Source organism: Elephas maximus, chromosome X (assembly GCF_024166365.1).
Source record: "Elephas maximus indicus isolate mEleMax1 chromosome X, mEleMax1 primary haplotype, whole genome shotgun sequence".
NCBI classification, from domain to species: Eukaryota; Metazoa; Chordata; class Mammalia; order Proboscidea; family Elephantidae; genus Elephas; species Elephas maximus.
The window spans coordinates 113,721,693-113,745,997 of record NC_064846.1 but is presented as its reverse complement, the minus strand read 5'-3'; the positions used below and the strand labels follow the sequence as shown (position 1 = coordinate 113,745,997).

Sequence of the window (24,305 nt, the reverse complement as noted above, 5' to 3'; positions counted from 1 at the left end):
GGCTCATGCCTTCATGAGACATCCCAGCTAATTAGCCTAATAACTTGTTTAGTGCTTGTGTTCCACCTCCAAGTTTGCTGCACAGTGCCTGGGGTCTTAAAAGCTTGCAAACAGTCAACCAAGGCACAACAATTGTTTCCTATCCGCCTAGAACAACAGAGGAAGAAGGAGTGTCAGGAAGAGAAGGAGGATATGGAATGTGTGGCTAATTGCCTCCATGAACAACTATCTCTTTTGCCATGATACCTGCATGGTGCCCTGCTACCATTACTGAACATTTTGATCAAAGGTTCTATAGAAGAATCCTGATCAAAAAGGGGGAAATATAGAACCGAATTTCAAATTCTCATGGAATACAGACTTCTTGGAGCCATGAAAGTTTGACGAACCCCTGAAACTACTGCCCTGAAATAATCTTTAAGCTTTAAGGCAAAAATATCCCTTGAAGTCTTCCTAAAACCAACAATAGTTTAGCTTAACTAGTAAAAAAAATGTCTGCCTTGAGCATCATGCTCTTTTAAGAACTATCTATATGGGATCAAATTGACAATAGCAACTTCAAAGATTACACAGGAACCTTAAAAACCTTAAAACCCCAAAAAAAACCCACTGCCATCAAGTCGATTCTGACTCATAGAGACCGTATAGGACAGAGTAGAACCGCCCGATAGAGTTTCCAAGGAGTGCCTGGCGGATTCAAACTGCCGACCACTTGGTTAGCAGCTGTAGCACTTAACCACTACACCACCAGGGTTTCCATAGGAAGCTTAGGTGGCAGTAAATTTATGTTAATGGGGGAAGAACAACTCAGAAAAAGTGGATGAGAATGGTTGCACATGAAGAATACAACCAATGTCACTAAACGGTACATGTAGAAACTGCTGAACTGGTGTATGATTTGTTGTGTATACTATCAACAACAAAATTAAAAATTTCAAAATTTCGAAAGTGGCAGAATAGATTAAAAGAAAACAAGATCCAACCATACGCTGTTTACATGAGACACACCTTAGACTCAAGAACGCTAATAAGTTTTAAGTGAAAGCACAGAAAAAATCTTCCATACAAATTATAACCAAAAAAAGAGATGAGGTGGCAATTTTAATATCAAAGTAGATGTCTTAGTCATCTAGTGCTGCTATAACAGAAATACCACAAGTGGATGGCTCTAACAAACAGAAATTATTTCTTCACAGTAAAGTAGGCGAAAAGTCCAAATTCAGGGCATCAGCTCCAGGGGAAGGCTTTCTCTCTCTGTCCGCCTTCTCATCAATCTTCCCCCTAGACTAGGAGCTTCTTCGCACAGGGACCCTGGGTCCAAAGGACATGCTCTACTCCCGGCACTGCTTTCTTGGTGGTATGAGGTCCCCCCTCTTGCTCGCTTCCCTTTCCTTTTTATCTCTTGAGAGATAAAAGGTGGTGCATGCCGCACCCCAGGAAAACTCCATTTACATTGGATCAGGGATGTGACCTAGGTAACGTAGTTACAATCCCACCCTACTCCTCTTTAACATAAAATTACAATCACAAAATGAAGTACAACCACACAATACTGGAAATCATGGCCTAACCAAGTGGACACATATTTTTGGGGAAATGCAATTCAATCCATGACAGTAGACGTTAAGACAAAATCTGCGAGAAGAGAAGGATGGACATTATATAATGACTAAGTGGTCCATTAATCAAGAAAATTTAACAATCATAAAAATATATGCACCCACCTAACAATCATAAAAATATATGCACCCACCCAACGTCGGAGCACCTAAATATATAAAGCAAACACTGACATTATTGAAGGAAGAAAAAGATAGCACTACACTAATAGTTGGAGACTTTAACACATCACTTTCAGTATTAGAACATCTAGAAAGAAGATCTACAAAGAACAGAGGGCCTGAATGACACTATAAACTAACTAGATTTAACAGATATATAGAACAGTCCACCCAACGACAGCACAATATACATTCTACTGCAGTGCACATGCATCATTCTCCAGGACAGACGACATGTTAGGTCACAAAGGAAGTTTTGATAAATTTTAAAAGCCTGAAATCATACAAAGCATTTTCTCTGATCACAACAAAGTGAAGCTAGAAATTAATGACTGAAAAATACACAAACATATGGAAATTCAACAACACACTATTAAACTACCAATGGGTCAAGGAAGAAATCCAAAAAGAAGTCAAATGAAAATGAAAGCACAGCATACCAAAACTTATGGGATGCATCAAAGGCAGTACTCAGAGGGGAACTTATATCAATAAATGCTCACATGAAAAAAGAAAAGATCTCTGAACAACAGCCCTGGTGGGGCAGTGGTTAAGGGCCACAGCTACTAACCAAAAGATCAGCAGTTCAAATCCACTAGCTGCTCCTTGAAAATTCTATGCAGCAGTTCTACTATGTCCTATTAGGTCACTATGAGTCGTAATCGACTTGGTGGCAAAATGTCTGGTTTTGGGTTAAACGACAATCTAACTCAACAAATCCAGGAACTACAAGAAGAGCAAACTAAGCCTAAACCAACCAGAAAAAAAGAAATAACAAATATCAGAGAATAAATAAATAAAATTGAAAACAGAAAAACAATAGACAGAAACAATAAAACCAGAAACTGGTTCGCTGAAACGACAAATAAAATTGACAAACCTTTTGCTACACAAAGAAAAGTAGAAAAAAGATGTGCATCACCAAACTAAAAAATCAAAGAGGGAACATTATAACTGACCCAATAGAAATAAAAAGCATTATCACAGAGTATGATGAACCACTGTACAGCAACAAAGTAGATAACAAAGTAGATAGTGTATATGAAATGGACAAACTCTTAGAAACACACAACCTACCCAAACTGACTCAAGGAGAGATACAAAGTTGCAAGAAATCCATAACAAATGAAGAGATCGAATCACTGATGGAAAACCTCCCAACAACAAAAAAGTCCTGGACCAAATGGATTCACTGGGAATTCTACCAAACATTTAGACAAGAATTGACACTAATCCTATTTAACTCATCCAAAAGATAGAGAAGGAAGTACTACTCCCTAATTCATTCTATAAAGTAAACATAACCCTGATACCAAAACCACACAAAGAGACCAAAAGAAAAGTAAACTACAGAGATGGGGCCAAGATGGCAGAGTAATCATACGCTTCATGTGGTCCCTCTTACAACAAACACCCGAAAAAACAAGTGAATTGATTATATATGACATAATGGGTGCCCTGAACACCAAAGGCAAAGTTAAGGAATCGGACAGAGGGGCAGGGGAAGGGAAAAACAGTTCAAAAGCAACAAGAAGTTGCCAGACCTGACCTGGCGGGAACCAGGACCCTGCAGGTTGATTCCGCTGGCGCGAGCATAGTAAATCAATCAGTTGCGTTTGGGACACATATTCCACATCAGGAGAGACCGTGCAGCAGGGAATCTACTCAGGCCTCCAGAATCAGTGAAAGCACTCAATGAGCAAAAGATAAGTACCTGCGTTTAACCTACTGCATGGATCAAGAAACACCCCTTTGGGAAAAACCTCGCTCCACTTGCCTGCTCCATTCCTGCTCTACAATAGGTTCCAACTGGCTGCATTCCCTGGGATGGAAGTAAGACCTGACACTTGCCCCAAGCCATTCTCTCGGGCTTGAAGAGGGAATAAATTAACAAACAGGGAAAAAATAATCTGCCAGCTATCCTAAGCCAGGAACTCAGGTCAGAAAGAGCTCTTTTGCCTAGGAACAGGCTTAAAGGGTCCACAGACTTTGAATGTCTTTCACCCCTGCATAGACCTCTGTGGGCCCACTTCAATAGCAGTAGGCCCTCATTAGCCCAGTACAATAGGGTATATACCTGTAGTATAAATTCAACTGTTTCAACTGTTTCAGCTATATGGCAGAGAGACAGGTTCATGACATTCAACACCACTCTGCCTATTAAGCAGGCTCCTCACCTACCCACATGAGGGGCCTGAGGACTGGTGGCTCCACCCATGACACCTAGCCACTAATGACATGGGTCCAAGAAAAAGTGGTGCCTCCCAGTCCTAACAGCAAACAGCACTGGGTACCCATGGACCAGTTGCAAAAAACAACCCACTTATGTGATCTAGGGAAGACGAACACACTTTCCTCACAGACACCCAGGGCAGTGTCAGCCCCCTTCTTTGCTCTGTGCATGACCCCCTTTTACACCTGAGCTGAATCCATACAAGAAAAGTGAATAAACTCGTGGGCTCACATACCTACTAACACCTCTAACCACCTAGTGACAGGATATTAGAGCTTCAAAGGTGCCAATAATCAAACTAGCTCACTTGAACAGCCTATTTGGGTATATGAAAACAAGAAGCTAAGACACAGTAAGAAAACATAAAATAGATAAGTACACTAATTTATTGATAGCTCAGAGGTAACAGTCTGTATCAAATTAAATGTAGAGGCAGACCATGATGCCTTCAGCAAGCTCCCAAAACACAGAATCAAGAAATCTTCCAGATGAAGATAACTTCTGAAATTACCAGAAGGAGAAAATGAAAGATTAATATACAGAACTATTCAAGAGATCAGGTAGGAGAAGATTAGGCAAAATGCAGAACAAGCCAAGCAGCACGTATAAAAAGCAACAGAGGAACTTAAGAAGATCAGAGAAGACCACAACGACAAATTAAATAGGCTGCAAGAATTCACAGACAGCAAACAGAAATCCAGAAGATGAAAAATAAAAATTCAGAATTAGACAACTCAATGGAAAGTCAGAGAAGAGGAATTGAGGAAGTGGAACTAAAAATTAGTGAAACTGAAGATAAAGCACATGACAACAACATATTTGAGGAAAAATCAGATAAAAGAATTTAAAAAAATGAAGAAACCCTAAGAATTATGTGGGGATCTATCAAGACGAATAACCTACAAGTAATTGGAGTACCAGAACAGGGGGGATAACAGAAAACACACAGAGAAGTGCCAAAGATTTGTTGGCAAAAACTTCCCTGATATCATGAAAGATGAAAAGATATCTATCCAAGAAGCTCATCAAACCCCACACAACGTAGATCCCAAAAGAAAGTCACCAAGATATATTATACCCAAATGTGCCAAAACGAAATATAAAATTTTAAGTGTGGCCAGAGATAAACAAAAAGTGACCTACAAAAGACAGTCAATAAGAATAATAAGATTGGACTACTCAGCAGAAGCCATGCAGGCCAGGAGGCAAAAGGGACAACATATATAAAGTCTTGAAGGGAAAAAAATTATCAGCCAAGAATTATATATCCAGTGAACATGTCTCTCAAATACGATGGCGAAATAAGGACATTTCCAGATCAAGAGAAGTTTGGGGAAGTTGCGAAAACCAAACCAAAATTACAAGAAATACCAAAGGGAGTCCCCTGCTTAGAAAATCGATAACATCAGATAACAACCCAAGGCTAGATCACAGGACAGAGGAACCAGATATAAATCCAGATAGGAAAATAACGAAAATAAATCAAATCTACAATGCTCAAATCAGGGAAACAGAGACATCATCATGGAAAAGATGATATTACAACAAAAAACAGGGAATAAAAAAATGTAGTCATAGATTTTTCATAGGGAGAGGAACTCAAGGCAATATAAAAGAAATAAAAGATTGGTTTAAATTTAGAAAAATAGGGTAAATATTAAGGTAACCACAAAGGAAACTAACAATCTACACATCAAAATAAAAAACAAGAAAGACTCAGCAAAGACAAAATCAACAATGAAAACGAGGAAAAGAAAATATATGCGAAAAATGACTCAGCGAAGAAAATTAAGTGGAACAAAGAACCTGTCAACAACACACACACAAAAATACAAGATATAAAAATGACAACACATACCTATCAATAATTACACTGAATGTAAATGGACTACATGCACCAATAAACAGAGACTGATAGAATGGATTAAAAAAAATACATGCTGACTACACGAGACATACCTTAAAGACACAAACTAAAATTCAACGGATGGGGAAAAATATATCAAAAAATAAAAAAAGAACAGGAGTGCAATATTAATTTCTGACAAAATAGAATTTAAAGCAAAATCCACCACAAAGGATAAGGAAGGACACTATATAATGATTAAAGGATCAATAAACCAGGAGCACATAACCATAATAAATATTTATGCACCCAACAACTAGGTTCCAAAATTCATAAAACAAACTCCAAAAGCACTGAAACAGAGAAAGAGAGCTCCACGGTAACAGCAGAAGTCTTCAACACACCACTGTCGATGACAGACAGAACATCCAGAAAAAAGCTCAATAAAGACACAGACAGGCTAAATGCCATAATCAACCAACGTGACGTCACAGACACATAAAGAACACTCCACCCAACAGCAGCCAAATATACTTTCTCTTCCAAAGCACATGCAACATTCTACAGAACAGACCATACACTAGGCCATAAAACAAACCTTAACAGAATCCAAAACATCGAAATATTACAAAGCATCTTTTCTGACCATAAAGCTATAGAACTAGAAATCAATAACAGAAAAAGTAGGGAAAAGAAATCAAACACTTGGAAACTGAACAACACCTTGCTCAAAAACTACTGAGTTAGAGAAGAAATTAAAGACAGGATACAGAAATTCATAGAATCGAGTGAGAATGAAAACACACCTATCAGAACCATTGGGACACAGAAAAAGCAGTGCTCAGAAGTCACTTTATAGCAATAAAGACACACATCCCAAAAGAAGAAGGGGCCAAAATCAAACAATTAACCCAAAAACTCGAACAAATAGAAAGAGACCTTCAAAAGAAGCCCTCGGACACCAGAAGAAAGCAAATAATAAAAATCAGAGCAGATTTAAATGAAATAAAGAAAAAACCATTGAAAGCATTAACAAGACCAAAAGATGGTTCTTTGAAAACATCAACAAAATCAATAAACCACTGGCCAAACTGACAAAAGAAAAGCAGGAGAGGTAGTGAATAACCCGAATAAGAAATGACATGGGTGATATCACCACAGAACCAACTGAAATTAAAAGAATAGTAACAAAATACTATGAAAAACTGTACTCTAACAAATTTGAAAACATAGACGAAACGGATGAATTTCTAGAAACACAGTGCCTACCTAAATTAACACAAACAGAGGTGGAACAACTAAATAAACCTATAAGAGAAAAAGAAATTGAAAAGGTAATTTAAAAACTCCAATCAAAAAAGCCCTGGCCCTGACGGCTTCACTAGAGAATTCTCCCAAACTTTAAGAGTTAACACCACTACTACTAAAGGTATTTCAGAGCATAGAAAAGGATGGAATACTCCCAAGCTCGTTCTATTCAAGCCAGCATAACCCTGATTCCAAAACCAGGTAAAGACACCACACAAAAAAGAAAATTACAGACCAATATCATTCATGAATTTAGACACAAAAATCCAAAACAAAATTTTATCCAACAGAATTCAACAATATATCAAAAAATAATTCACCATGACTACATGGGATTCATACCACGTATGCAGGGATGGTTCAAAATTAGAAAAAGATTACATCCATAACATAAATAAAACAAAAGACAAGAACCACATGATCTTACCAATTGATGAAGAAAACAAATGGTGCTAGCATAACTGGATATCCATCCTTAAAAACATGAAACAAGACTCATACCTCACACCATGCACAAAAACAACAAATGACAAAGTCCAATACCGATTCATGATAAGAACTCTCAGCAAAACAGGAATAGATGGGAAATTCCTCAATATAAGAAGGGGAATTCATACTAAGCAACAGCCAACATCATCTGAAAGCATTCCCCTTGAAAACGGGAAAAAGATAAGGATGCCCTTTATGACCACTCTTATTCAACACTGTGCTGGAGGTCCTAGCCAGAGCAATCAGGCAAGATAAAGAAATAAAAGGCATCCAAATTGGTAAGGAAAAAGTGAAAGTATCTCTATTTGCAGATGATATGATCTTATATACAGAAAACCCTGAAGAATCCTCAATAAAACTACTGAAACTAACAGAAGAGTTCAGCAAAGTATGAGGATACCAGATAAACATACAAAAATCAGTTGGATTCATCTACACCAACAAAGAGAATACTGAAGAGGAAATCATCAAATCAATATTATTTACAATAGCCCCCAAGAAGATAAAATATTTAGGAATAAATCTAACCAGAGATGTAAAAAACCTATACAAAGACACTACTGCAAGAAAACAAAAAAGACCTACATAAGTGGGAAAACATGCCTTGCTCATGGATAGGAGGATGCAACATTGTAAAAATGTCTATTCTACCCAAATCGACCTACAGATACAATGCAAACCCAAACCAAATTTCAATGACATTTTTTAATGACATGGAGAAACAAATCACCAACTTCCTATGGAAAGGGAACTGACCCCAGATAAGTAAAGCATTACTGAAAAAGACGAACAAAGTGGTAGGCCTCACACTACCTGATTTTAGAACCAATTATACCACCACGGTAGTCAAAACAGCCTAGTACTGGTACAACAGATACATAGACCAAAGGAACAGAATTCAGAATCTAGAAATAAATTCATTCACTTATGAGGAGCTGATACTTGACAAAGGCTCAAAGTCCATTAAATGGGGAAAAGATAGGCTCTTTAACAAACGGTGCTGGCATAACTGGATATCCATCTGTAAAAACATGAAGCAAGACTCATACCTCACACCATGCACAAAAACTAACTCAAAATGGATCAAATACCTAGATATATAAATCTCAAACGATAAAGATCATGGAAGAAGAAACAAAGACAATGCTAGGAGCCCTAATACATGGCAGAAACATAAACAAAACAGTGTTAAAAATGCACAAATACCAGAAGAGAAATGAGATAACTGGGAACTCCTAAAAATCAAAGACTTATACTCATCCAAAGACTTTACCGAAAGAGGAAAAAGACAACCTACAGACTGGGAAAAAAATTTTGGCTATGACAAATTCGATCAGCGTCTAATCTCTAAAATCTACAAGATTATGCAAAACCTCAACAACAAAAAGACAAATAATCCATTTTTTAAAAAAAGGGCAAGGGATATGAACAGGCACTTCACCAAAGAAGATATTCAGGCAGCTAACAGATACATGAGCAAATGCTCACAATTAGCCATTAGAGAAATGCCAATCAAAACTACAATGAGATACCATCTCACACCAACAAGGCTACCACTAATCAAAAAACCACAAAATAGTAAATGTTGGAGAGGTTGTGGAGAGTCTGGAACATTTATACACTGCTGGTGGGAATGTAATATGGTACAACCACTGTGGAAAATTATTTGGTGCTTCCTTAAAAAGCCAGAAATAGAACTACCATACGATCCAGTAATCCCACTCCTTGGAATATATCCTAGAGAAATAACAGCTGTCACACGAATAGATGTGAGCACACCCATGTTCACTGCAGCACTGTTTACAATAGCAAAAGGATGGAAACAACCTAGGTGCCTATGAACGGATGAATGGATAAAAAATTTGTGATATATTCACACAATGGAATACCACGCACCAATAAAGAACAATGATTAATCTGTGAAACATCTCATAATATGGATGACTCTGGAAGACATTATGCTGAGTGAAACCATTCAGTCGCCAAATGACAAATATTGTATGAGACCACTATTATCAGAACTCAAGAAAAGGTTTAAACACAGAAGAAAACATTCTTTGACGGTTATGAGGGTGGGGAGGGAGGAAAGAAGGGTATTCACTAACTAGGTAATAGATAAGAATTATTTTCAGTGAAGGGAAGGACAACACACAATACAGGGGAAGTCAGCACAACTGGACTAAACCAAAAGCCATGAAGTTACCTGAATACAACCAAACACTTTGAGGGACAGCATAGGAGGGGTAGCGGTCTGGAGAACATGGTTTCAGGGGACATCTAGGTCAATTGGCAAAACAAAGTTCATTAGGAAACCGTTTTACATTTCACTTTGGTGAGTTGCATCTGGGGTCTTAAAAGTTAGCAAGTGGCCATGTAAGATGCATCATTTGGTCCCAACCCACCTGAAGCAAAGGAGAATGAAGAATACTAAAGATACAAGGAAAATATGAGCCCAAGAGACAGAAAGGGTCACATAAACCAGAGACTCTATCAGCTTGAGACCGGAAGAACTACAAGGTGCTTGGTTACCACCAATGACTGACTGCACTGACAGGGAACACAACTGAAAGTCCCTGATGTCACAGGAGAAAAGTGGGGTGCAGAACTCAAATTCAAATTCTAGTAAAAAAGACCAGACTTAATTATCTGACTGAGACTGGAGGGACCCCAGAGGGCATGGCCTCCAGACTCTCTGTTAGCCCAAAACTAAAACCATTCCCAAAGCCAACTCTTCAAAGATTAGAGTGGAGTATAAGACATAAAGTGATACTGGTGAGGAGTGTGCTTCTTAGCTCAAGTAGGCGCATAAGACTAACTGGGCAACCCCTGTCTGGAGAGGAGATGAGAAGGCAGAGGGGGACAGAAGCTGGTTGAATGGACATGGGAAATACAGGGTGGAGAGGAGGAATGTGCTGTCACATTATATGGAGAGCAACTTGGGTCACATAATCATGTGTGTATAAGCTTTTGTATGAGAAACTGATGTGAACTGTAAACTTTCACTTAAAGAACAAAAAAAAAAGTAGAAGGAGAAAACTACAAGCCAATATCTCTTCTGAATGTAGCAAAAACCCTCAACAAAATACTAACAGAATCCAACAGCATATTAAAATATTCATACACCATGACCTAGAGGGATTTATTCCAGGAATGCAGGAATGGTTTAGCACTAGAATATCAATCAACATAATATAGCATATCAATGTAACAAAGGAAAGGAACCACACGATGATCTCTATGGATACAGAAAAAACATTTGATAAAATACAACACTAGTTCTTGATGAAAACTCTGTAGAAAATTGGAATACAAGGCAAATTCCTCAATATAATTCAGGACATGTATGAAAAGCCAACATTCAACATTTTGCTTAATGGAGACTGAGAGGTATCCCCTTCAAATCGAGAACAAGACAACACATTGATTAAGGGTAGGGTTGCACAGCAAATTATTTTAGTTTCTGTCAATGAGTTGTACACCTATAAAAGGTTAAATTGGCAAAAATCGTGTGATAAGCATATTTACAAAAAAAGAGTAGCTGCTGAGGCTGCTTATGTACAACCAAACGCCTCATTAAATCTTGGTTCCTTGTTTTGGAGGTTTAGGGTCATGGCTTCCCACGGGTGGGCTTCTGGGACCCCTGGGGGCTTTTCTTTTTTTCTTTTCCAAAATTTTTATCTAGTTTTTTTCTTTCTTTTTCCTGTCTCCCTTTTTACTTTTCTCCATTTCTCAGTTTCTCATCTATCCACTCCAACAGCAAGCTCCCTTAGCACTCTTTTTTTTTCTTCTTTAATTGTTTGTTTGTTTTTGGCTCCTGTTTTTCTCCTCTCTCTCCTCCTTCCTATCACCCAATTAGCTCCACAATTCACAACCTCCCCCCTCTTTCCAACCTACCTGTACTGTGCACTGAACATCATACCTTCAAGCAGCACAGGCATGGCCTACTGGAACCTGCCCTGCACTGATTCCAGGCCTGCCCTGTCAGCCCTAGTACATGTCACAAACAACCCATCCCAGCCCCTCCCCTTAAGCTGGACCTGCCCTGCTGGGCCATAGCTGAATGACTGGCCCTGCCCATTGGACAAGGAGATGAAAAGTATCCTGACTACAGACAAGCAAACAACAAAGAATGCACAGTCCACCTGCTCAGACATAACCAATTAAAACAAAAAATAGGACGAAACAAATCTACAATCAAAAAATGAAGAAAATAACTACTGAATGTCCCAAAGACAGCAGACAATATCAAAACATATATAAAAAAAAGGGGGGGGGCGACAGAATAGCTCCAGTGGGAGTCCAAAATAAAAAACCAGATGACTTTCCAGTAGAAGGCACTAGAACTACCTGACAGGGAATTCAAATCTCTAATATTTAGAGGAATCCAAGAGTTGAAGCAAAAAGCAGACAAAAATGAAGAAAAATTGATAAACTTTTGGAAAAGGCAGACAAATTCATAGAAAATACAGACAAAAAAATGGAACAATTCAGGGAAGTAATACAGGAACAAAATGCCAACTAGAAATCATACAAAAACAACAATTAGAAATCCAAAAGATAAACAACAGGATTTCAGAAACGGACAGTGTCATACATAGAAGGGCTCAGTAGTAGGTCTGAAATGATGGAAGACAGAATCAGCGAATTAAAGACAAACACTTCGATACAACTCTGTTTAAGGAAAAATCAGAAAAAAGAGCAAAGAAAAATGAATAAACCCTGAGAATTATTTGGGATACAATCAAAAGCAAAAACGTGAGAGTGATTGGAGTTTCAGAACAGGGAGAGAAAACGGAAAACACAGAGAAAGATCATTGCAGAATTGCTGACAGAAAACTTCACTGAAATCATGAATGATAAAAAGATGGCCATTTGAGAAGCTCAACGAACCCCATATAGGATAGACCCCAAAAGAAAAACACCAAGGCATATCATAATCACACTCATTAAAACCAAAGACAAAGAAAAGATCCTGCAAGCAGCTCAAGAAAAACAAAAAGTCATGTACAGAGCAGAAACAATAAGACTAAGCTCTGATTATTCAGCAGAAACCATGCAGACAAGAAGGGAATGGAATGAAATATATAAAAATTTGAAAGAAAAAAATTGCCAACAAAGAATAATATATCCTGCAAAACTTTCGTTCAAATATGATGATGAAATTAGGACGTTTCCAGATAAATGGACATTAAGGGAATATGTAAAAACCAAACTAAAGTTTCAAGAATTATTAAAGTGTGTCCACAGGTCTGAGAACAAACAACATCAGACCACAGCCTGAACCTAGGACACAAGATTGTACCAGCCAGATACCGACCTAGGAAATGAATTCTGAAGGACTATCCAAAACCAAAACAATTGCAACAGGGAACCAGAGAGCTTAGTCTGTAAATGACAACGTTAGAACAATAAAAGGGAGAATAAACGGAATAGGTATAGAACTTTCTACTAGAGAAGAATCCAAGGCAATACCAAGTAAAAATAGACTGGTTCAAGCCTAGGAAGATAACGGTAAATTTCAAGGTAACCACAAAGAAAGTTAACAAACCTACTCATCAAAATAAAGAAGAAAAACATAAAGTCTCAATAGAAACAAAATCTAGAAAAACAAAAGAAATGAAAAAGAAATCCACAAAAAAAGGAACTCAGCACAGCAGAGTAAGAGGAACAAAGAAAACGTTAGCACCACAAAAAAAGCACTATAAAATGACAGCAATAAACTGAACAATAAAGAACAATAATGAATATGTGAAGCATCTCATAACATGGATGCATCTGGAGGACATTTAATAAATCAATCACAAAAGGGCAAATACTGCAGGAGACTACTACTGTAAAAACTCATGAAAAGGTTTACATACAAAAAGAAACTATCTTTGATGCTTACGGGGGGGGTGGGGATGGAAAAACACTCAATAGACAAAAGATAAGCGGTAACTTCGGTAAAGGGCAAGACATTACACAATACTGGGAAGCCAGGACAGCCTATACAAGGCAAGGCCATGGTAGCTCCATCCTGTACAAGACAAGGCCATGGTAGCTCCATAGACACATCCAAATTCCCTGAGGGACCAAATTGCTGGGCTGAGTGCTCAGGGGACCATGGTCTCAGGGAACATCTAGCTGAATTGGCATAACAAAGTGCATAAAAAAATGTTCTGCGTTCTACTTTGGTGAGTAGCTTCTGGGGTCTTAAAAACCTGTGAGTGGCCATCTAGGATAATCCACTGGCCTCACCCCTTCAAGAGCAAGGAAGAATGAAGAACGCTAAAGACACAAGGGAAAGATCAGTCCAAAGGACTAATGGACCACATCTACCACGGCCTCCACCAGACTGAGTCCAGTACAACCGGACGGTGCCCAGCTACCATGACTGACTGCTCTAACAGGGATCACAATAGAGGGTCCTGAACAGAGCTGGAGAAAAATGTAGAACAAAATTATAACTCAAAAAGAAAGATCAGATTTGCTGACCTGACAGAGACTGGAGACACCCTTAGAATATGGCCCCAGATACCCTTTCAGCTCAGTAATGAGACCACTCCTGAGGTTCACCTTTCAGCCAAAGATTGAACAGGCCCATGGAACAAATCGAGACTAGAGGGAAGCACCAGCCCTGGGGCAGGGACTAGAGGGCAGGAGGGAACAGGAAAGCTGGTAATAGGGGACCCGGGATTGAGAAGGAAGAGTGTTGACATGTCATGGGGTTGTTAACCAATGTTATACAACAATGTGTGTACCAACTGTTTGATGAGAAACTAGTTTGTTCTGTAAACCTTCATCTAAACCTCAATTTTAAAAAAATAGGAAAAAAAAAGAAAAATTTAACTGCAGAACCCCTTTCAAAAAGTGAAATCTAACTCAGAACCGTAATATTAAAAAAAAACAGGGGCATGTAGTGTTAAAAAAGTGTTGCTCTAGTATAATAAATCTAAACCGTTTAATCACCTGGTTTCCCAACCTACAGGATAAGAAGCTGCAAACAAAAAGGATGTGGAAAAGAGAGCTCCCCTCAGTCTTCAAAGACAAATAACTAAAAAAAAAAAAATGTTACTACAGACAAAGTGGGAAATTTTATAAGGAGATAAGGTTAACCCATCAGGACAACATAACAATTATAAACATATACACATCTAACAACAGAGTCCCCAGTATACATGAAATAAAACCTGACAGAATTGAAGGGAAAAGCAGACAATTCAGTAACAGTAGGAGATTTCAACACTCTACTCTCAATAATGGACGGAACGGCTAGACAAAAAAAAAACAGCAAGAATATGAAAAACGTGGACAATACTATAAAACGACTTAACCTAACTGACATCTATAGAACACTCCATCCAAAAACATCAAAATACACATTCTTTTCAAGCACACATAGAATATTCTTGAGGACAGATCATATGCTATATAATAAAACAAGTCTCAATAACTTTAAAGTAATTAAAATCAGACAAAGTATAATCTATCACGATATTGTTCTGTTGTTGATTTCTATATTAGAAATCAACAACAGAACACAGACAAACATAGATCAATAGGATAGAACTGAGAGTCCAGAAATAAACCCGAACATTTATGGGCAATTTATTTTCAACAGAGGCCAAGACAATTCAGTGGGGAAAAACAGTCTTTTCAAGAAAAGATGCTGGAACAACTGTATGTCCACATGCAAAAAGAATGAAGCTGGAAGCCATACCTCACACCACTTACAAAAATTAACTCAAAGTGGATCAAAGATCTAAATGTAAGAACTAAAATTATTCTTGGAAGAAACTCTTAAAAGAAAATATAAAAGTAACTTAGTGCTCCTGGTTAGGAAATGATTTCCCAGGTACAACTTCAAAAGTAAAAGTGATAAAAAAGAAAAGTGAGAAGTTGGACTTCATCGAAATTAAAAAGTTTTGTACTTCAAAGGATACCATCAAGAAAGCAAAAAGACAGCCCACAGACTGAGAAAAAATATTTGCATATCACATATCTGATAAATATCATTAATATCACACATAAGCAAAATTTTGCTGAAGATCACTCAAAAGCAGCTGCAGCAGTATACCCACAGGGAACTGCCAGAAATTCTGGTCATATTCAGAAGAGAACATGGGACCAGGGATATCATTGCTGATGTCAGATGGATCCTGGCTGAAAGCAGAGAATACCAGAAGGATGTTTACCTGTGTTTTATTGACTATGCAAAGGCATCTGACTGTGTAGATCATAACAAACAGTACAAAGAATGGGAATTCCAGAACACTTAATTGTGCTCATGAGGAACCTTTACATAGATCAAGAGGCAGTTGTTCAGACAGAACAAGGGGATACTGATTGGCTTAAAGTCAGGAAAGGTGTGCGTCAGGGTTGTATTTTTTCACCATACCTATTTCATCTGTATGCTGAACAAATAATACGAGAAGCTGGACTACATGAAGAAGAATGGGGCATCAGGATTGGAGGAAGACTCATTAACAACCTGTATTATGCAGATGACACAACCTTGCTTGCTGAAAGTGAAGAGGACCTGAAGCACTTACTAATGAAGATCAAAGACCACAGCCTTCAGTATGGATTACACCTCAACATAAAGAAAATAAAAATCCTCACAACTGGACCAATGAGTAACATCATGATAGAGAAAAGATTGAAGTTGTCGAGGATTTCATTTTACTTGGATCCATAATCAGCAGCCATGGAAGCAGCAGTCAAGAAATCAAAAGATGCATTGCATTGGGCAAATCTGCTGCAAAGGACCTCTTCAAAGTGGTGAAGAGCAAAGATGTCACCTTGAAGACTAAGGTGCGCCTGACCCAGGCCATGGTATTTTCAATCACATCATATTCATGTGAAAACTGGACAATGAATAAAGAAGACCAAAGAAGAGTTGATGCCTTTGAATTGTGGTGTTGGCGAAGAATATTGAATATACCATGGATGGCCAAAAGAACGAACAAATCTGTCTTGGAAGAAGCGCAGCCAGAATGCTCCTTAGAGGATGGCGAGACTGCGTCTTACATACTTTGGACATGTTGTCAGGAGGGATGAGTCCCTGGAGAAGGACATCATGCTTGGCAGAGTACAGGGTCAGCAGAAAAGAGGAAGACCCTCAACAAGGTGGAATGACACAGTGGCTGCAACAAGGAGCTCAAGCATAACAAGGATTGTAAGGATGGCGCAGGACCAGGCAGTGTTTCCTTCCGTTGTGCATAGGGTCACTATGAGTCGGAACCAACTCGACGGCACCTAACAACAACAACAACTTTGTCAGAGTTGAACTTCCACTGGAGAGGAGGCAGAAAGAAAGGAAATGATGTTATAGCTGATGCTGTTCTTGTTCTATCAATACCATAATTTCATTTTCCAATGCACAGGGCATAAACACAGAATTCAACAGAGAAAAATATATTGGATCTGGATCAGCTGAACAGCTTAACTTTTCACAGCTCCAAGGTTGCCAACCCATGGTCATAAGGGGTTAAGGCCTAAGTTCAAAGCAAAATGAAATCCACCTTTCTGAGCCAGTCAATGTGTTTCAGGATAATGTCCAAGGATCAGAGAGGAATTTCCAGTGAAGCTAATGACACTTAAGCTCACTTTGCACAGACCTTGAGAGGGGTCCTAGGTGTATGTTCTTGGGGGATGTATTTTTATAAAATTTGTAAGAGATATTTTAACCATAATGCGTAGGGACTGCTGTCTCCTTCTACTCTGACTTGCCTTCTTCCATCACACTTCTCATGTTGGGAGATGCCAGAGTGGCCACAGGTTATTTTGAGTATTTGATAAGGGGAAGATGAGTTGAGGATACCTTGGCTTGGGTTTAGTGTGATGTTTTTATTTATGTAGTCTGCAGTGACTTCTGTGTACACTTAAGTTATGTTCACCATGGAGTAGCAATGACTTCCAAGAATGGTCCTATCACTCACAGTGCCAATTCTCCCAGTGTTGGGACATTAAGGTACAAGACCTGACGTTGTATTATGCTATGAATTTGTCCTACAGTGCCCAGCACCAAAAATTTGTGGATTGTAAGAGAGAAAAAAATTGAAATATGTGGAGTCAGAAGTTATTCTGGCTTATTTCTCTGGATTTTGTGATTATTTGTAGTATTTGTAATGAGGCCTTGGTGGTATAATGGTTAAAGCACCTGACTGCTAACCGAAAGGCCAGTGGTTCGAACCCACCAACCAGTCCATTTCCTTAAAGATTTACAGCCTTGGAAATCCTATGGGGCAGTTCTACTCTGTCCTATAGGGTCCTTATGAATCAGAATCAACTCAGTGGCAGTAGGTTTGGTGGGTAGTATTTGTCAGTCTTTTAAAATTTATTACTTGTTGTGATTTCTTTTCTCATTCTAAATAAATATTCATTTTCATGTCTTTAAAAAAAACTAGGCCAAGGTTGTACAGTAGTACTAGCAGCTTACCCCTTGTGTCCTAGGACCCAGCAGCCGGCCCTCTCACAGGAAGGGGTGGTTTGAAGCCAACTGTCCAGGAAAGCTCTCCATTGGTGGGCTCAATACAGAAACAAATACGAAAGCCCTTAAGGCAGTTTTTGGCAAATATGGACGAAATGTGGAAGTACTCTTGATAAAAGACCGTGAAACCAACAAATCGAGAGGATTGCCTTTTGTCACCTTCGAAAGCCCGGCAGATGCCAAAGATACAGCCAAAGATAGGAATGGAAAATCCTTAAACGGAAAAGCCATTAAAGTTGAACAAACCATTAACGTATCATTTGAAAGTGGTAGACGTGGACCTCCTCCAACCTCCAAGAAGCAGAGGTCCTTCAAGAGGTCTTAGAGGAGGAAGTATAGGAACCAGGGAACCTCCTTCATATGGGGGGGTGGATAACAGATAATGGTACATATTCCATGAATTTTAACATGAGTTCTTTCAAGAGACCTCTTCCAATAAAAAGAGTACCACCACCACGAAATAGAGGTTCTCCTCCTAAAAGATCTGCCCCTTTGGGACCAGTTCACGGCAGCAGTGGAATAGGAGGAAGAGCTCCTGTATCACATGTAAGGGATAGTTATGGAGGCCCACCACAAAGGGTACCCCTGCCCTCTCGTAGACATGTTTGTCCCCAAGAATGATGGATATTCTACTAATAACAGCAATTCAAGCAGAGATTACCCAATTTTTCATGATATAGGAGATTATGCACCACCACCAAGAGATTACACGTATTGTGATTATGATCATTTCAGCTCATGTGATGACCATCCATCCAGAAGTTACAGTGATAGAGATGGCTCTGGTCGTGATCATGACTATTCAGATCATCCAAGTGGAGGTTCCAGCAGAGATTCCTATGAAAGTTATGGTAATTCACATAGTGCTCCACCTACACGAGGGCCCTTGCCTTCGCATAACAGACACAGTGGAAGTTGAGACAGTTACTCAAACAGCCGAAGTGACCTCTACTCAAGTGGTCATGATTGGGTTGGCAGACAAGAAACAGAACTTCCCCCTTCTATAGAAAGGGGGTACCCTCCTCCACATGATTCCTACAGTAGTTCAAGCCATGGAGCACAAGAGTGGTGGCCACAGAGGAAGCCAATCTGACAGAGGGGGAGGCAGAAGCAGATACTAAAAACAAATAAAACTTTGGACCAAAATTCCTGTTCAAAGAAACAAAACAAACAAACAAAAAGTGGAAACTATTCTGTCACAACTACCCAAGGACTACTAAAAGGAAAAACTACGTTACTTTTTAAAAAATTTCCTGTTAAGGTCCCTTCCATAATTTTCATGTTCTTGTGAGGAAAAAAAGTAAAACACATTAAATTTTACTTGATTTTATGACATTGCTTTCAACAAGAAAATGTTAAATGTGTAAGACTTGACTTGTGTACTAGTGTGGTAATTCTCTTGAAACACCCATTGCCAGCAAGTTGATCCTCGACTCAGAGGTGACCCCACAGGACAGAATAGAACTGCCCCGCAGGGTTTCCAAGGCTCTAAATCTTTACAGAAGCAGATTGCCACATCTTTTTCCTGCAGAGTGGAGCAGCTGGTGGGTTCAAACCACTGACCTTTCAGTTAGCAATCCTGAAAACTTAACCACTGCACCACCAGGGCTCCTTTGTAATTCTCTAAGTGTCCCTAAAGGCCACTTCCTATGTGATTCTTCCCAGTAAATGAGGCAAACAATACTGATCTTCCACAAATATCTAGCCATCTAAAATGGAGAGATGAATCATTCTGCCTACACAAACATGCTAGATATTAGAAGGGTGGTTGGGTTTACTACTCTTAGGATTTCAGAGTGTCTTCAAACTGAAATCTCAGTGCTCTCTGTGGGGAAAACCTGAGATCAGATGCTTTTGTAAGCAAAGTGCTATTCACCCTGTAAACTCAAAAAAGCAAATGGATAATGCTGGCCATATCTTGCCCTTCAGACATTTCCTTGGGAATCTGCAAGAATCTCCCCTTTCCTCCTGCCCCCCAATAAGACCATTTAAGTATGTGTTACACAACTACAGAATAAATAAAAAGCTTGGCAAAAAAAAAGAGGCCAACAACTTCACTAAGCATAGCATATCAGAGGCCTTTTCACCATGGATCCAGTAGCTTCCTGACAATAAAACAAAGTTTAAGAATATAGGCTCTGGAGTGGGAGAAAGCTGGAAGCAAATCCTGATTCTGGCTCTAACTCCTCCGGGGAAATTTTGAGCAAGTTACTTAATCGCACTCATTCTCCATTTCATTTGTAAAATCTCACTGGACTGATATGAAGATACATACACACACAACTTATCACACTGCCTGGCATGATATAATCAATAAATGGTAGCTTTTGTTTTCTGCCTCTTAATAATCCCTAGGGGCAGCACTATGTTAAAGCATCATTCGACAATACTCAAAATGTTAAGTGGTTTTCAGAAGATTCTATTTACAAAGGCAGAAAAGTTTATAATACATTTTTTAAAAGCTATCCGATTGGCTTCCTCCACGGCCACTACCTCTTGGTGCTCCCAGTAATAAACCATATTGGCATTGCTAAAAGGGTATACTTTAGTGACCAGGATAATATCTCTACTACACTCAACAATGCAGAAGCATGGCTGAGTGAAACAGCCAACAAAAATCAGGCCTCAAACCTGGGGCCTCTTACTGAGTTCATGGCTATAATCATAACCTATGCTAGACAGTTTTTTCCTTCATGAAGTGTTAAACACACAGATATAAGCCCTAGAAATAATGACAACTGTGAAAGCACTTCTGTAGACGTTGAAATTACAGGAAAAATCTCACAAATTTTTGCCCTACCTCTACTCCTTCAAAATATCTGATATATAAAATTGGAGTATTTTAGTTAAAAGTTCAAAATAATTTACCCCTGTAGCTTATCATTGTTCTATCCATGGGCAGTCCAGCATAAAATCAGTACTTTGTCAAAGAATAGCTTCAACTTTTAGAACTAGCAATTGAAAAAACGTATATTTAAAGAGTCAAAATTATTGGTAATTTTTCTATTACCAATCCTCTCTCTCTTTCCTATACACAGATTCACGGCAATAAACATTTACTAAGTGCCTACGTTCCAAGCACTGTGCCAGGCTCTGGGGATAAAAGAACAAAAGGCAGTCCTTTTCCTCAAGGAGCCTACAACTGATCCAAGCTTACAAAACACTATTGTTGACTTCTGGTTCAAGAAGGTGAACTGACTACCTATGTCTCTCGTACTTTCCAAGACCCCAGAAAAGTGATGACAAAGAATTATAATGCATAAATCACAAGTTAACGACACACATGGAAAACGACACTGCAGATACAAGATTCCAACAATTTCTGACAGAGCAGACAGAAAAGAACTGCCTGATAACATAAATCAAAGGACGCTATGCCTAAAATACGTTATAGAAGGTGTTCCAATCCAGAAGGAGCAGACTTGCAGGACAAAACCCCAGACAGGCTCCATACTCAAGAGAAAGCTGATCCCAAAGAGGGCCAGAGTGAGAAATTACGTGAAAACAGATTAACTAAAAGTCTGAATTATCACACACTGGATTAATCTTCCCCAAAACAAACCCCTGTATGTAAAATACCAAATTCAACAAACTCGGGAGAATTAGTGTACCCCAGAGCAAAGCCCTCTGCCTTCTGATATTTGGAGCCTCCAAGTGTAATTAGTCAGCTACCACCCACTCATCTCAAAATAAAACCTACCAGCTGATAACCCTGCCCAAATACACATAAATGCCAGTCAGCCCTTCCATTACCTTATTATTAAATATGAGCAGAATCAGGAGACAAGCATTTGAAAAAAAAACCTGAAACACAGAAGTGAAAGATAAACTAAAAGAAAAAAAAATGTCCTTAGAGGAGCATAAACAATTTTTAATCTAAATTTTTAAAATATACAATACATATGGTTTAAAAATCAAAGAAATTAAGAGATACATAATAAGCTACTCCCACCCCATCTCCCATCCAGCCACTCATTTTAACCACTCCCTAATGTAACCACTCATTAGATTTTTGTGTATTCCTCCAGAATTTATTTATGCAAATAGCTAATATAAATATATATTAGTCTCCCTTCTACATAAAAGTATCATACAAGAAACCATGCTTTTTCATATTCGCAATAACTTATTTTTTCCTTAACAGTTATGGATTGAACTGTGTCCCCCAAAAATGTGTGGCAACATGGCTATTCCATGATTCCCAATACTGTGTGACTGTCCAGAATTTTGTCACCTGATGTGATTTTCCTATGTGTTGTAAATCCCACCTCTATGATGTAAATGAGGTAGGATTGTTGTTGTTGTTGCTGCTGTTGTTAGGTGCATTCAAGTCAGTTCCAACTAATACCTACCCTGTCTACAACAGAACGAAAAACTGCCTGGTCCCACACCATCCTCACAACCATTATTATGCTTGAGCCCACTGTTGCAGCCACTGTGCAAATGCATCTCGTTGAGGGTATTCCTCTTTTTCACTGACCTCTACTTCATAAAGCATGATGTCCTTACCTAGGGACTGATCCCTTCTGATAACATGTCCAAAGTATGTGAGACATAGTCTCGCCATCCTTGCTTCTAAGGAGCTTTCTGGCTGTATTTCTTCCAAGACAAATTTGGTCGTTCTTTTGACAGTCAATGGTATATACAATGGCAGTAGGTGGTTGGTATATACAATATTCTTTGCCAACACCATAATTCAAAGGCATCGATTCTTCTTCGGTCTTCTTATTCACTGTTCAACTTTCCCATGCCTATGAGGCAATTGAGAACACCATGGCTTAGGTCAGATACATTTTAGTTTAAGAGTGACATCTTTGCTTTTTCATACTTTAAAGAGGGTTTTTGCAGCAGATTTGCCCAATGCAATGCATCCTTTGATTTCTTGACTGCTGCTTCCACTGGTGTTATTGTGGATCCAAGTAAAATGAAATCCTTGACAACTTCAATCTTTTCTCTGTTTATCATGATGTTGCTTATTGGTCCAGTTGTGAAGATTTTTGTTTTCCATTGAAGTGTAATTCATTCTGAAGGCTGTAGTCCTTGATCTTTATCAGTAAGTGCTTCAAGTCCTCTTCGCTTTCAGCAAGCAAGGTTGTATCATCTGCACAACGCAGGTTGTTAATGAGTCTTCTCCAATTTTGATGCCCCATCATTCTTCATATAGTCCAACTTCTCGGATTATTTGCTCAGTATGCAGATTGAATAAGTATGGTGAAGGATACAAACCTGAGGCACACCTTTCCTAGCTTTAAACCATGCAGTATCCCCTTGTTCTGTTCGAATGACTGCCTCTTGATCTATGCACAGGTACCTCATGAGCACAATTAAATGTTCCGGGATTCCCATTCTTGTGATGTTATCCATAATTTGTTATGATCCACACAGTTGAATGTCTTTGCATAGTCAATGAAACATGGGTAAACATCTTTCTGGTATTCTCTGCTTTCAGCCAGGATCCCTCTGATATCAGCAATGATATCCCTCATGCCACGTCCTCTTCTTAATCTGGCTTGACTTTATGGCAGTTCCCTATCGATGTACTGCTGCAACCGCTTTTGAATGATCTTCAGCAAAATTTTACTTGCGTGTGATATTAATGACATTGTTCAATACTTTCCCTATTCTGCTAGATCACCTTTCTATGGAACAGGCATATAGATCTCATCCAGTCTGTTGGCAAGGTAGCTGTCTTCCAAATTTCTTGGCACAGAAGAGTGAGAACTTCCAGCTCTGCTTCCATTTGTTGAAACATCTCAACAGGTATTCCGTTAATTCCTGGAGTCTTGTTTTTCTCCATTGTCCTCAGTGCAGACTGGACCTCTTGTTCAATACCATTGGTTCTTGATCATATACTATCTCCGGAAATAGTTCAACGTTCACCAATTCTTTTTGGTATAGTGACTGTGTATTCTTTCCATCTTCTTTGCATACTTCCTGTATCATTTAATATTTTACCCATAGATTCCTTCAATATTGCAACTCGAGGCTTGAACTTTTTGTTCAGTTCTTCCACCTTAAGAAATGACAAGTGTGTCCTTCTCCTTTGGTTTTCTAACTCCAGGTCTTTGCACATGTCATTATAACACTTTACTCTGTCTTCTTGAGCCGCCCATCGAAATATTCTGTTCAGCTCTTTTACTTCATCATTTCTTCTGTTTCTTGTAGCTACTCAATGTT

At 38.8% G+C, this 24,305-nt stretch overlaps 1 protein-coding gene and 1 pseudogene across 6 annotated transcripts in view; one reads left to right on the top strand and one right to left on the bottom strand.

The window, feature by feature from the left end:
- Positions 1-24,305, bottom strand: part of WNK3 (WNK lysine deficient protein kinase 3) — a 428,084-nt gene that overhangs the window by 329,612 nt on the left and 74,167 nt on the right. The window lies entirely within an intron of this gene.
- LOC126068774 (RNA binding motif protein, X-linked-like-1) lies at positions 17,331-19,047 on the top strand (annotated as a pseudogene).